Consider the following 15,154-nt stretch of genomic DNA (forward strand, 5'->3'; position numbering starts at 1 on the left):
TTTCATTATTTAGTCAGGTGCGTATCATTTAGGGGGTGAGCCTAAAAAAATACCTAAAAAAAAATTGTGTGCAAAGTTTTTGTTTTTTTTTTCTTTAAATTTTAAAAATTTGAAGCTTTTTACGTAAAAAAGTACCTCTTGGTCAATAACTCTACGAGTTACCATTTTCGAGAAAAACGCATTTAAAAATAACGCTGCATAGTATTATTTTCACTACCAATTTTTATGAAAACTTAGTAGCAGGCTTTGGAAAAATTGACACACTGCATAATGACATTAACATTTGTTGTAATTGATTAGTTGTCATTTTGCATTCAAATTGTTAATATCTATTTAACTATGGAAGACTTTTCGACCCGTTATTAATTATTATCGTCGGATCGCATTAAATTCATTTCAAAATACTCTAATTACTATTATTATTATTATTATTTACTTTATTTACTTGGATAAGTCTTATCACAAACATCAAACACCCCAAAACAAATTCTTTTGACGACTAACTGGAATTATGGCTTATTTCGGAATGAATGACTAAGATGTTAGGATACCATCCTTTCCATTATAAAAGGGTTCAGGAGTTAGAAGAAGAAGATCTTCCAGCTCGAGTAGACTTTTGTCATTGGATTTTAAATCACCCAAATCTTCGTTAAAAAATTTTGTGGTCAGATGAGGCAACTTTTTCTAGGAGTAAGGGCTTTAACAGCCGTAATACTTATTTTTGGAGCATCGAGAACCCGAGAGTAGTTCGACGAACTAACTTTCAGCATAGATTTTCCTTTAACGTATGGGCGGGTTTGATAGGAGATAAATTGATCGTCATTATTTAAATTTTCTTCAAAACAATCTTAGAGATTTACTGGACGATGTTCCCATAGAAACTCGGCTGGAAATGATTTTTCAGCACGATGGGGCACCAGCTCACTACAGCCGACAGGTGAGAAACTGGCTGGACAATAATTTTACAGGCAGATGGATAGGCCGAGGTGGTCCAATAAACTGGCCAATAAACTGTCCAATAAACTGCACGATGGCCCGACCTTAATCCTCTGGATTATTTTCTTTGGGGTAATATGTGCAATATTATTTATGCCACCGAAATTGATACTCCAGAAGAGCTTCAGAGGCGAATTCTCGCAGCTGCAGGCCAAGAGACCGATTTGAAATTCTTAGATCGACCCAAAACATTCAAAAAAGATCCAGGTTATGCATTCAGGAAAACGGAAACTTTTGCCTCAAATAAATTAGTATTTTTATCTGTTTGCAATTTTATTTGTGAATTTACTTTTGAAGCGTGCTATTGAGTTTTAATAAAAATTGTTATTAATAATACTATGCAGCGTTATTTTTAAATGCGTTTTTCTCGAAAATGGTAATTCCTAGCGTTATTGACCAAGAGGTACTTTTTTACGTAAAAAGCTTTAAATTTTTAAAATTTAAAGAAACAAAAACAAAAACTTTGCAAACAATTTTTTTTTAAGTATTTTTTTAGGTTTACCCCCTAAATGATACGCACCTGACTAAATAATGAAAATTATGAAATGACAACTAAATTCAGCATATCAAAATTGGGAGAATACCAAAATTTAAAATTTTTATATTTACCCGTTTCGAAAATAAGTGGAAAAAACCATCTTCAGGTGCCCCCTTTAAAAGGGGCGTAACTCCCTTGGGGAGCGTTTGCCGATATATGTTTATAGGAAAAAGTGAGATTATTTTTGACCAAAGAATACATGGTTCGCGTTTCGTCCACTAATTTTGGGACACCCTGTATATTTTGTCAAAATATTTCTCGCAAACCACTTTGTTTTTTAATAAATTTTCATCCATAACACTGGTTTTAAAATCGGAAATTTGAAAAAACTGAGAACATTGTTTTTAAATTTTCTTACATTATTGCACTCACGATACGCACACTGATTAATTTTGCCTAAAGGAGCACAAACTAAACACATTTACATATATCTATCTATTTGTGATTATGATATCCAAGAAAATTTTTTAACAACTACCAAATTGCAATACGGCAAACACGAACCTGTGCAAAAACTCTCCCACACAACTTAGGGATGATCGGCCGATTACTAATGAGAAGCGACGGACGAAATTATTTTCGCGCATACTGGAGAGAATCGCCATCTATTTTTCAAGCATATTTGCGGTCACGCTTTAGCCCATAAGGTTGCGTATCTTCCCAAATATTCAATCAACGGTTTTATCTTATTTATTAGTCAATTATTCACCAGTAAGCATTCTTCTGGTTCTTGAATTGAATTTACGTTTTTTGTGCATTTTACTAGTTCTAATCCTTCTTGATGGAAATTATGCATATAAACGTCATTAAATTCGTTATACATTGAATCGTCGTGGAAATACATATAAAAGGTTTTATCTACGTTGTAGGTTTTGAAAAGATGTAGATGTAGTATTAGTTCTGGGTTAGACTTTAAAATTTTAACTTCCAAAATATTAAGTTTCTCAAATTTTGAGTGGTTTACGATTTATTTATTATGCGGATACTTTATTATTATTAGTTGGTGTGCTTTATTATTAATTATATCGCACGTAAGATGTTATCTACGACTTTTTGAAACATTGGGAAAAAACAGTGAAAACAAAGGGCATTCTTTTAAACTCATAATGACCATTCTCCGTGGAAAAAGCTGTCTTAGAAACTCTTGAGTTTTCCTGAGACCAATAACGAACAATGGAAGGATTGTATTTGTCATGTAATGGAAAAGAAGATTCATCAAAAAACCAAATATTTTTTAAAACATATTCGTTTTCATTTGCCTTTTCCATCATGGTTTCACAAAATTCCATTCTTCGCCACTGGTCTTCAGGAAATATTTCCTGAGTTTTTGAATACTTGAAACATTTGTACCCATATTTTTTCCAGATACGAGCAACAGTTTTATTGCTCATTCCCAGTTCCTCTCCAACACTTCTAGTGGACCATGTCGAATCAAGTTCTAGGGTACTGCAAACCATTTCTTCCCGCCGTTCTATATCCTGGACCACTTCAACAGGTGTTTGACGTGCTTGACGTTTTGTGTGGCATTTTTTACAATCTTGAAGACAAAAAGATTTCTCAAAATTTGTAACCACATTTAAAACCGTTTTTGCACAAGAAATCCTTAAATGTCACTGAAAACAAATCTCTACATTGTACTGCCGAATTGCCTCCATAAAACCATTTAATTAGCTGAACTATTTCGGAAGGGGTATAAACAGCCATAGTAAAAAAAAAACACGAAAATAACGCTCAAAAATTATTAATGCAACGTGCAGTAACACAGCAAAGTGAGGTCTGCTGACTGCCGCTTCAAAAAATAAAAACGAAAAATTCCGCCGCCTGCAAGCCGCAACCAAGCGGTGTTGTTATTATTTTGGGTAATACGTAGCTCACGATAACACGATCTGTATATATATATATATATATATATATATATATATATATATGACTTGTTTGTAAACAACATTTTTTTGTTTTGCCTTCTTGTAAATATATAAAAATATCAATTTTCAACGCTATAAGCTTAAACTGAAACTGCTGTTTTCATTAAAATGTAATTAAATTAAAGTGTTTTGCAGTTTTTTCCGAAAAGCAATGAATTTAAGGATAAAAAAATATGTTAAAATCTTAGAGGGTGGTTTTAACCTCTTTAAAAAAAAATGGAAATTAGGTAAAAAAATAAAATAAAAATGACGGCAGAAAGACCGCATTTTTTTACAAAGGATATGGTACTAATGAACAGTGGTATACATAAGCAATTTTGAACGAAAAATAATGAAAAGCGCAGTTTCGTAACTTCACATGTAATTTAATTTTTAATAAAATGTGATAAAAATTAACAAAGTTCATTTGGATTTTTTGCGGCTGCAGTTGCCGGGTAAATGTAAAAATAAGACTTATGGGATTCATTCAACAGAGATTAATGGTAAATGAGAATTTTGCATATTGTCGAAATAAATTACAGCTACGTCATTACGTGGTTTACATTCTGTTATTGAAAGCTTCAATGCAGGATAAATTTTTTTGGCGCGGCGTTCATGAACTATCTTTTCTGCAACCGCTACCCTCTTTGCCGCATCTCCTAAACTTGAAACATTGATTGAATAATGGGAAGATACGCAACCATATGTGCGTGCCATTTTACGTGCCCACAAAAGTGTCTAGCGGAGAGATGGCGCACTACTTAAAGTGCCTGAAAATAATTTTACAATTTTACAAGCAGTTATCATATTATTAGACTTCGTCTAGCTAAGGAAAGGTACAGCACGTGTTGTTCGGCTCGGTTGCGCAGTAAATTTGTTTACGCCGCTGCCAAAGCAACGGTATCGATCGCCCCGACTTGCATATAAACAGTGCCGTTGCATTAATTCTTATATTTGTGTTCGGTACTCTAAAATTAAAATTAAAAAAAGGCGCGCTACTGTCGCTAATCGCGCGTTATTAGGGGACAAAACTTGGTGCAGCTTTGAAACAGATGGTGTATCTTTCCTTAGCTAGACAAACTATAACCAAAGAGCGGCCCGAGTTTCTTGTCGAGGAGTTTGTGCGTGGTTAAATGTTTGTGTTAATACTCTGGATAATTTTTTTTTCTCGAATTTCAAATTGAGACAATGGTAAATTTAAGTAAAGTAAGTGAGTGTGCTTATCGTGGATGCAATTGTTGGGAATCAATCACTAACCCCAATTATTATCACTTATAGTCGTGGACTTTATTAAATCATTATTACAAGACTGTAAACCATAAAATTATAAATAGAAAAAATAAACTGAATTGTTCTTGGTAGCATCTCTCGTCTGTCTCTCCAGGTTGACTTGACGACGACGTTCGGCTCTCGCGTCCGGTTGCGCGGGGCGAAGAAAGCGCAGTTGCCACTGTGACCAAAAAAATATATGCACGTTCGACATTTAAAGTTCAAACATACCGCCCCCCTTGAAACACGGTGATTAGACGGTTTCAAAAAATTTCAAAGTTCAGAGCACCCAAAATCGCGAAAATAGTCTTTACACAAAATTGCGATTAAGAGCTACTCAACTAGGGCACTCATTGAATGTCAATGGGAAGTGGGCACACATTAGCAAAAGACCTTTTATAAGTTCCCTTTGCAGTCTTCACATCAATTACGCGCACTTCACCGTCCTTGCCAGGATGGATGCCGATAATTCTTCCAATGCCCCATTGATATGGAGGCGCGTTGTCGTCCTTCAATAAAACCATCATGCCGTTTCGCAGGCTGCTTGATGCTTGAGATTTTTTCCACTTCATTCTCTGCTGTAGGCTGCACAAATACTCGGATCGCCATCTGGACCAGAAGTGCTGGATCATCTGCTGTAGCCTGTGGTATTGCGAGAGTCGGTTGGTTTGCATCAAGGAGACATCGGTTTGTGGCAGACTCGTTAATACATCCCCGATGATAAAGTGAGAAGGGGTAAGGGGTTGTAGATCTTTAGGGTCATTTGAAAGGGCAGTTAAAGGACGAGAGTTAAGGATTGCTTCGACCTGAACAATCACTGTGTATAATTGCTCAAAGGTTAAATGAGCATCGCCCAAAATTCTTTTTAAGTGATATTTGGCCGATTTCACACAAGCCTCCCATAGGCCACCAAAATGGGGTGATCTTGGAGGTATAAAAACCCATTTAATATTGTGCTCGTTAAGATAGTGGCGAATGCCTTCTAAATCTTGGTTTTGAATAAATGTACAGATTTTGCGCAACTCATTGTCCGCTGCTTTAAAATTGCTACCATTATCCGAGTGTATCTCAGCGGGAACACCCCTTCTGGATACGAACCGCTTTAAAGAGTTTAAAAACGCGTCAAGGGACATATCGCTCACTAACTCGAGATGTGCCGCTCTAGTCGCAAAGCAGACAAATATGCACAAATATGCCTTAACAATAGTTCTTGATCTTGCCTTTCCATCCTTTATTAGAAAAGGACCGGCAAAATCCACACCGCAAATGGAAAACGGTCTATTTATTGTTACTTTCGACGAGGGTAAATCGGACATTTTAGGTATTACAAATCGTGGTTTTGCCTTAAAGCAAATTAGACATTTTCGTATGACACCCTTTATAGTGTTTTTTGCTTTTAAAATCCAAAATTGAGATCTTAAACTTGTTAATACAGCCTGTGGACCAGCGTGCATTAATCGTTTATGCTCATTTTCTATAATTAATTTAGAAAGAGGATTTTTATTATCTAAGATATAAGGGTGCTTGTGATCGACTGACAAGCTTGAATTTCTTAATCTGCCTCCAACTCTAAGTAAGTCAGAATCGAGAAAAGGACTCAAAGAGCCCAATCTACTACTTCGAGCAATTGAATTCCTTTTAAGTGCTTGAATGTCACTATAGAAGTCCTGCATTTGCGCAATGTAGATTAAAGTCTTTAGGGATTCTTGAAGTTCCTCCACTGAAAGTGGACCAGTAAGGCCTTCTAACTTGTTTTTGGAACAATTATTAATGAATCGCTTACAGTATGCTACAACATGCTTTAATTTGCTTAAAGAGGAAAATTGATGGAGAATGCTGAAATCATTAAAGGTGTTCAGAAAATTCAAAGTAGTACTAGCTTTAAGTTCAAGGTTTTCCTTTGGTATGTTAACGTCAATATAGGTTGCATGAGTCCAATTAGATGGCCTGGACTGCAGCCACGTAGGACCAAACCACCAGAGACTAGCATCGACTAATTCGTCTGGGTACATGCCGCGTAATATTATATCAGCGGGGTTTTCAAATGATCTGACGTGATTCCAGTCATCGGGATTAGTCAGAGTAATAATCTCTGAGACACGATTTGAAACAAATGTTTTTAAATTGCTTGGTTCTATGCGAAGCCAATTGAGGACAATAGTTGAATCGGTCCACAAAAATATCCCTTTGATGGAAATGTTACTCAGAGAATGTAGAATTTTTTCTGCCAACTGGGCTGCTACAACTGCGCCGCATAGTTCCAGTCTTGGCAATGAAACGACTTTTAGAGGGGCTACTCGTAACTTAGCGGTAAGGAGATGTGAAGAGTAGTTGCCGTGGGCATCCTCTGAAATCAAATATGCACAAGCCCCGTAAGCCAGCTGAGAAGCGTCGCAAAACATGTGCAAGGTGACGTCAATTGCATCCCTTTTTAAAGAATGCCTTGGTATAGATATATCGTTTAAGTTCACAAGTCGATTGTAAAACTGCATGAACACAGAAAATAGTTGAGGTGGAACTACTTCATCCCATTCTAATTTCTGCTTCCACAATTCCTGCAGGATCAGTTTGGCTCTCATGGTGATGGGGCCTAAAAGACCTAAGGGATCAAAAATTCGAGATAAAACTCCTAGAATAAATCGTTTCGTTATTCTATTTTCGATTTTTGAGGAAAAATTGACTTGGTATTTCAAAATATCGCTATTAGGGTCCCAAAAAATACCAAGAGTTTTAAGGGTTTTATCGTTACTAATAAAGAAGTTAGGCAGATTGTAAATGCTATTTTTCGAAGTTTCCAAAATTTCTTTGTCATTAGAAGCCCATTTTCTAAGAATAAATCCTGCACTTTCCAGAATTTGAAAAATCTCGTTTTTTGTTCGAATAGCTTCAGATCTAGTAGAAGTTCCTGAGATTAGGTCATCTACGTAGAAATCTCTAAGTATAATCTTACACGCGTCAGGAAATTTATCCATATTCTTATAGGCTAACTGATGTAAACACCTGTTGGTAAGAAATGATGCCGGAGCAGTGCCGTATGTCACGGTGTTAAGAGTGTAGGTTTGGAGCTCTTTCTCGTGACTAAAACGCCAGAGAATTTGTTGAAGATTGCGATCTTTGTTTGATACCTCAACCATGCGATACATTTATTCAATGTCGCTGGTTATTACATAGTTGTGTACTCGAAAACGTAAAATTATAGGCAGGAGATCTTCCTGAATCGTAGGGCCAACCTTTAGGATATCGTTTAAAGACACCCCTGAAGTGGTTTTTGTGGAAGCGTCGAATACCACACGACACTTTGTCGTTTGACTTGTTTCTTTCAAGACACAATGGTGGGGAAGAAAATAAATAATTTCATTGGGATTCGATTCATTTTTTAAAGACATATGACCCAAGGAGATATACTCTTTCATAAAAGAGGCATATTGCTCGCGCAATAGGGAGTTTTTATTGAGCCTTTTTTCAAGTCCATAAAAACGTTTAATGGCAGTTTCCTTTGAGCCTCCCAGAATTGATACATCTTGCTTAAATGGTAAACTCACAACAAAGCGTCTAGTTTCGTCACGCATAAAGGTATTGCAAAAGTGTTCTTCGCATTCGGACTCTTCGCGGGAATACCTTGTGATTTTGCTCGAACAGTTCTCCAGTTCCCAGAACCATTCGAGTTGATTTTCAATGTTTTTGTTGGAGACATTTAAATTGCAACTGGTAGATAAAGAATTAACCGAAAGGAGGGAGTTAGTTGTAATTAAAGGCAATGGTCCAGAAACAATCCAGCCAAGATGGGTTTTCTGTAGGATTGGCATATTTTCGCCTAGTCTGATTTGGCCAACACATAATAGGGAGTAAAAAATGCCAGCACCTAACAAAAGCTCGATGGGACCATGCTTATCAAAATTGACATCGGCCAATTTAATATCTTGGGGAATAGATAGGACATTATTTTTGATAGAAATGCTCGGTAAGTTTTCAGTGATCTTTTTTATCAACAAAAAATCAAGATTAGCTTCATAACCGTTGTACACCGATTTTATAGTCGCTGTCAAAGAATGCTTTATATTAATTAGATTTTGACTTATGCCACTGACAGGTAAATTTATTTTGTTTAGCTTCAAGTCTAACTTGTTGGCTAAGTCATAGGTTATGTAGTTGCTTTGCGAGCCAGAATCCAATAAAACACGACATAAAATGGACTCGCCAGCTTGGTTAAAAATACAGACATTGGCTGTGGATAGTAAGACGTGTGAAAATATTTTTCTCGATACGCCAGTCACGATTAAGGCTTATAGGTTGCGAATCGCACAATATGGGATCACTAGAGTTTTCAATCGATAAATTGGATTGAGGCACACCAGAAGAGGTTTGTGGCCCAACGTGGGGTTCGAAATGCAGCAGGGTGTGATGCCTTTTATTACATTTTCTGCAACTTGACGAACGGCACTCACTCGAAATATGATTGTTTCTTAAGCAATTAAGGCAAATATGGAGTTTTTTAACTTGGTTTAATCGATTTTGTGGGGAAAGGTCAAGAAAATCTTTGCATTGATTAAGCCAATGCGTGCCTTTACAATAAAAGCATTTGGCCCCTGAGGCATTGGAAACGTGCGAGAAAACCCTTTGCTTAGGCGTAGAACTTGGTGCGAAATATTTCCAGCTATCATGCACAAGTGTTTCCAACATTTGACATTTCTTATTCAAAAAATCAACAAGTTCTTGAAAATTTGGTAAATTTGGGTCCTTTATGGAACACTCCCACTCTCTTCTGGTGTTGTTGTCAAGTTTATGATTGATTAAATATATTAAGATTGAATCCCACTTGCTTACGGGTTGTCCGAGAGCTTCAAGGGATCGTACATTTTTTAGCACTGAATCTAGAATATTACGCAATCCATCTTTGGACTCACGGTTTAATGATTGGATGTCAAAAATAGCCTTGATGTGGCTGTTGATAATAATTCGCTGATTCTGATACCTATCACAGAGAAGTTTCCAAGCAATAGAGTAGTTTTGATCACTTATTTGTATTGATTGAATGGTTTGTAAGGCTTCGCCCTTAAGGGAAGATTGTAAGTAATAAAATTTTTGGGTCGGTGCTAGGGTTTTATTGTCATGGATAAGTGTGATGATAAGATAAGATTTGGCACGAGAAACACTATCATAATATTTGTTTTCAAAATCTTCCCTTTCAGTCTCATAATCTGACTCAACCGCTAAAAACTCCAATTGGGTTAGACATTCATCATAGTCATAGAGCAAAACCGATTCTACCTACTCAAGACGAGCAGATAAATCACTTAGGTCATGTTCGGGCTTAAAACTATGTAAATAATTAGAAAATCGCGTAAGCTTTCCCTTTAGATTTTTCGCTTTGATTTTAAAAAGTTTAACGGGATCCTCTGTCATTGTGTATAAATTGTCGGTAAAAATAGAAAAGAAAAGATCAATCAAAAAACATTAAGAGTATTAATACATAATAAATATGTCAATAGATTAATAGATATTTACCATATACCATATACCTATTCGGCCACAAAACATCTAGTAACTCTTAGCATCAACTCGAGTAAAAAATAGTAAAACACAGGTAAATATCTTTATTTAGGGTTTAGGGTAAACACCGCATGAAATAGGTAAATCCATTTATTAGTTTCGGTTCAATAGCTGTAAGCAATAAATAAACAACATCTGTGATACAACGAACCACTTACAACGTCAGTCTTAGTACGAGCCTTTAGTAATTTGTATCCATTTATACGCCCATCCCTAGTAATCAGCTGCTTAGAGCGAATATTTGGTTGGTTATTAGGTGTCGTTATAGATGGCGCACTCATATAATAATTTTGCACACACACACAAAAATAAGAATATTGGCTTTAGATTTTCACTTTACCGCTGTTTAGTTGGGTAAAATAAAAAAAAATATATAGTTTTTCACTAGTTCACTCAACAAAAAATCGCGAACCCACTCAGTACGGTAGCAAGTTTAAAGCATAAAAATATAGGATATCATATAACTCCAAACAATATTAGAGCCCAAGAAAAATCTATAAAATTCGTAAAATCGGTTGAGCAGCAAAACTCGATAATAAATTCGATAGCGTAAAAACAGTATCGATATTTGACAAACGTAAAATACAAGGATCGGTAAACTATCGCAACTCGGTAAATAGGCCTAGGGTATTCGAAAATCAAACAAAATATCGATCTAAAGTGTTAAATTAATATCGATTTAGAGGGTCTACGCATAAATAAGTAGTCGCTTGTCAAGATTCAAAAAACATTCGAGACTAGAGCAGCAAAAAAAATGTATTTAAACAAATCCCATTCAAGTGCTCTCCGTTTAGCTTGTGTAAAAATATCGTTTTGATAAGGAATGCAATAATGAATAAATTACTAGATAAATATCGATCAAAAATCGGTAGGTAAACCCTAAATACGAAACAGACAAGAGTAAAAATAGCAATACAAAGTGATTGTTAGCGGTTTTAGCAGGCAAAAAAGGAAAATATTGGTGAAAAGGAACAAACTCACCAAATTGCGCTGTTTGATCTCGAGTCTCGGCTGGTCGTTTATGCTGCAAGATGGCTACCTAACGACGTTCCAATTTCCGCTTGAAAAAATGCCGGCTTTTTCGTGTATGCGGCGACGAAGGACCATAAAATTGTTGGGAATCAATCACTAACCCCAATTATTATCACTAATAGTCGTGGACTTTATTAAATCAAAATTTCAAGACTGTAAACCATAAAATTATAAATAGAAAAAATAAACTGAATTGTTCTTGGTAACATCTCTCGTCTGTCTCTCCAGCCTTGGGACTCCGTGTATTGTGGAAATCTACACGTCGCTTGCTACAGTTGATATCAACTGTTTTGGCGAAAGTCGCCAAGTTCGTAACTTCGTGTCACAGTCGCCGGCCGTTCGTGTATTTTCGGTAAATTACCATCGGAATGAAAAACATCGCCTAAGATTCTGGTGATTTCTAAGGATTTTTTATTTTATTTAGGGGATTTTTCTACCAAAGGTGCAAGCCAAAGCATATGATTTTTGTTTTTGTTTTGTCTTCGGTGTGTTCTTATCCCATATTATTATTATTATAAAAAAATATTAAAAATATTATACTGTTTTGGTGAATTTTGTTTTTTTTTATATAAAAGAGTATTTAATTTTTTGAGGCCTTAATTTTCTTAAAATGTTGCCTATAAATGTGGCAAACATATTAGCTGCTGAGGAGGAAGAGAGGCTGGAGGATTTGCGTTTAGCTAATTTAGAAAGGAGAAATATGAGGGAAGAAAGTGATCCTTTTTCTATTGAGGAAACTAGATTCAAAGAACTATTTAGAATAAATAAAGATATGGCCCGGTTCTTGTTGAATGGTATTTTGGCTGACCTAGAGAGGGGTAATAACCCTGTAGCAGTGCCCAGTCATATTAAATTTTTTGAAACCCTTGCTTTTTATGCTACGGGATCCTATCAAAGGGTTTTAGGTCGTAGCCATGACATTTCGGTTTCACAGCAAACCATGTCAAAGGCAATTCATGAAATAACGACTGCTCTAGTAAATACATTTGCTGGACAATTCATTAAATTCCCACAAAATCGCCAGGAAAAAATTATGTTAAGGAAGTTTTTATGGCAAGCAGAGGTTTTCCAGGAGTGATAGGTGCCATTGACTGTACCCATGTGGAGATTATCAGACCCCAAATAGAAGAACACAACTATTTGAACAGGAAAGGATATCACTCCAAAAATATCCAAATTGTAAATATTTTTATCAAATGAAAGCTTTTACTAGGTCATAACATGCATTTCTCATTGCTTTACAGATTTGTGATCATAACTTACGAATATTAAATATAAATGCTCAATATGCTGGGGCTACACATGATGCCTACATTTGGCGACAGTCAAGGGTAAGAGCTGTACTAGAAGCTGAATACTTAAGAGGTAAATAATAAACGATATTTTCATAAGATGGTAGTAAAGCTTAAAATGTATGTGGTATGTGCTTTGCAGGTGACAGAAATTCATGGTTGCTCGGGGATTCAGGGTATCCTCAGGAGCCTTGGCTTATGACTCCTATAGAGAATGCATTGCCTGAGTCTCCTGAAGGCAGATATACACAGGCCCATATACAAACAAGAAACTGCGTGGAGAGATGCATTGGTGTCTTAAAGGGTCGGTTTTTGTGCCTTTCTAAAGTTTTAAGATATTCTCCTAAAATGCTGGGGCAGATTCTTAATGCTTGTGGGATTCTCCATAATCTCTGTGTGGACGCCAGATTGGGAATTGATTTTAAAGTTCCACAGCCTCAAGAGCCAATTTATGCCATGGTTCCCAATAATGTTGCCGCCAACAATCAAGAAGGGAATAACGCAAGAAGAAATCTCATTAATCTTTACTTTAGAAATTAAGTTTATATCGAGATTTATATAAATATAAAGCAGTATAGAAAGTAAACAATGTTTTTTTTTAAATCTTTTTTTGTTAATTAAGAAATATTTTCTAATTGTAAGAATTGAAAAGTAAGAAACTTTATTTATAACAAATAGTTTTTTTTTGTATGGTCACTACATTTGAGGGCTGATACAAGAAAATTCTTAATGACACAAAAGAAATACCAAAAATTAATTTTTAAAGTAATTATAGTAAATAAAATTAAGCATGCCTATATTTCAGAATTTGTTTTTTTTATATATTATTATATAATTCAATTTAAATTTCCCTAAAATTTGAAACTTTGTAATAGGTATAAATAAATATTTTTAAGCTTATCAATTTTTTATTTTTAAAAAATGGCTTTATAGGTTTATGCAATTATTTAAGTATTAAAAAATTTTAATTATTTTATGATAATTTCTCTAAAAGCCATAAATCACTGGGGTGGCATGGGAGGCGAAATTTTCTATAACAGGAAACATTCAATAATACTACAAATTATTCTCTATTAGGAACCTTTAACCAAATACGTACATTTAACAGCGCTTTATCACAGCCTAATAAACACACTAAAATTACTTTTATCTTAAGCACAAAATTTGACGTTTCATAACTCAGTTAATTAAATAGACATACCTGCCGTACAAAGGCAAAAGAAGGTACACGCAAAACTTAAGTTTCGAGATAAACGAGTTTAAAGGTAAATTTAAAGCCACGTATTTATTATTTGTCCGAATTGCATGAAAATTTATATTCAAGGGTTTTTTTAACTTCTCTTTTCAACCAAATAAATTTAAATTGATTTAAACAATATTTAAACAGTGTTTTGTTGATTACACTACTTTGCCTTTGTATTTTTTTTAACATGCCTTAAAAAAATGGCAAACTAAGGTATAAGCACTTACCCTACTTTGCGTTGGTACTAAGGTCATGAAAAAATAGATAAGAACTGGTAAACTAGTGTATACTTATACACTAAATTTGAAGAAATGGGAAGATATTGGGGTTTAAATTAAAGAACATGGAAATATAATAATGTTTAATATAAACTTACTGGAACTTAAAATTAATTTTCACAGAAAAGATTTTTACAAAAACTTAAAAAAAAATAAAAATATAAAAAAAAATAAAAAACATAACTCTTTAAACAAAATTGTTAAAATAATAAAAAAAACTCTTAGGTTCAAGGTTTTAAAACTTAACCGTATTTGTATATTTAGAATTTGTACCAATAATGTCGATTTAATTAACAAAATAGGTGTAAAGTATATAAATACGATTTTTTTAATAAGGAACCAAAATAGGAACTAAAAAAATATATTCTTGGTAACGTAAGAAAAATTTTAATAAACAACAAATGATTATAGCCCTTCCTCTAGCAAATCATTGGCTTCGGTAGAAGGCATCTATTGCCAAAACTTCCTTCTCGAAGGCTTCATGTGTGGAACTAAGCTTCTCATAATTCGATCTCTTTTATCGCTATTTATTCCACGAACATTTGTTAGTTTAGATGGCATAATATTTAAATTTATTTTTCTCTTTAATTTAGGATTAGATTCTTTGTATTCCAAATTTTTGAAATCGGTTTTATAAAGAAACGCTTCCTTTCCCTTCACAAAACAAATTTCTACTATGTCTTTAAGCAAAATAGCGTCACTGTCTTTTCCTTTTTTTGAAGTATTTTTGGAAAATATATTTTCTACTTTTATGAAATCGGTGATTAACATTTCTTTTGTTACCAATCATTTCGCAGATTTTTCAACAACTTCAATAAAGTCGTCCATATCTTCGATGGTGTGTTCTTTGTACACTGTTCAATTTTGCCGTGCAAGCCATCGGCGGAGTTATAAGTGTGCCCTTTTAATAAATATTTTATGGTTATAGATTTAAGAGAGCAACAATCATTATTAATGTATATAATTAAAATTGAAAAAAGTAACCAATTTTTATTTTGCGCCGTACAATTATCAGCCCACAAAATAACTTCTGATGCATCTCTACAGAGATC

General features: G+C 34.6%; 1 protein-coding gene and 1 long non-coding RNA gene across 2 annotated transcripts in view; one reads left to right on the plus strand and one right to left on the minus strand.

The window, feature by feature from the left end:
• LOC126738371 (brain-specific homeobox protein) overlaps positions 1-15,154 on the minus strand; it is a 114,601-nt gene that overhangs the window by 17,742 nt on the left and 81,705 nt on the right. The gene's annotated exons all lie outside the window — the stretch shown is intronic.
• Positions 7,389-13,121, plus strand: LOC126738372 (uncharacterized). Its single transcript, XR_007661310.1, has 3 exons — positions 7,389-12,468; positions 12,534-12,654; positions 12,724-13,121. It is a non-coding gene; the product is annotated as an uncharacterized LOC126738372 (long non-coding RNA).

The sequence above is a fragment of the Anthonomus grandis genome, chromosome 7 (genome assembly GCF_022605725.1).
Source record: "Anthonomus grandis grandis chromosome 7, icAntGran1.3, whole genome shotgun sequence".
Classification (NCBI taxonomy): Eukaryota; Metazoa; Arthropoda; class Insecta; order Coleoptera; family Curculionidae; genus Anthonomus; species Anthonomus grandis.